Source organism: Mandrillus leucophaeus, unplaced genomic scaffold (assembly GCF_000951045.1).
Source record: "Mandrillus leucophaeus isolate KB7577 unplaced genomic scaffold, Mleu.le_1.0 Scaffold418, whole genome shotgun sequence".
Taxonomy (NCBI): Eukaryota; Metazoa; Chordata; class Mammalia; order Primates; family Cercopithecidae; genus Mandrillus; species Mandrillus leucophaeus.
In genome coordinates this window covers 464,569-465,443 of record NW_012104454.1, presented here as the reverse complement: position 1 = coordinate 465,443, position 875 = coordinate 464,569, and the positions used below count along the sequence as shown (strand labels likewise).

The 875-nt window shown below is 48.9% G+C and overlaps 1 protein-coding gene across 4 annotated transcripts in view; it reads right to left on the bottom strand.

The window, feature by feature from the left end:
* Positions 1 to 875, bottom strand: part of LMNA (lamin A/C) — a 61,434-nt gene that overhangs the window by 6,084 nt on the left and 54,475 nt on the right. The window lies entirely within an intron of this gene.

Sequence of the window (875 nt, the reverse complement as noted above, 5' to 3'; positions counted from 1 at the left end):
AAAAAAAAAAAAAGAAAGAAAAGATGTATCTAATACAAAAAAGTAGCCGGGCATGGTGGCACATGCTGTAGTCCCAGCTACTCAGGAGGCTGAGGTACAAAAATCACTTGAACCCAGGAGGTGGAGGTTGCAGTGAGCCGAGATCGCACTACTGCACTCAAGCCAGGGCAACTCAGCGAGACTCTGTCTCAAAAAAAAAAAAAAAAGAAAAGATATATGCCCCCCAACCACAGGACTCCCTTCTCTGGCACAACATAGCAAATGCTATAAAGGAGGTATGTGCAAAGTACTGAGGGGACATGAGAGAAGAAACCAAAGTAAGCCTGGGGTAGTTGTGAGGGGCTCTGGGAAGGCCTCCAAGAGGCTAAGACCCAAGGGACAGGCTAGCAGGGCCTACAGAGAGTTACTGTCATGACTTCAAGGGCAGAAACAAGCATGTACAGACACAGAGGTATGAAGGCATGCATTATTCTGGGGTCTTTGGAAAGATCAGTACTGCTGAAGCCTGAAGTATGGGGTGGGAAGGGATGGGAGAGGTGGCTGGGTCAGTAGGCAGGGGCTGGCTCATGAAGAGATGCCCTTATCTGCCATGAAAAGAACCTGAGGATGTTTGAGCAGGGGAGCACCATGCTTAGATTTTCTTTTCTTCTTTTTTTATTTATTTTTTTTGAGACGGAGTCTTGCTCTGTCACCCAGGCTGGAGTGCAATGGCGCGATCTTGGCTCACTGCAAGCTCCACCTCCCAGGTTCACGCCATTCTCCTGCCTCAGCCTCCCGACTAGCTGGGACTACGGGCACCTGCCACCAGGCCTGGCTAATTTTTTGTATTTTTAGTAGAGACGGGGTTTCACCGTGTTAGCCAGGATGGTCTTGAT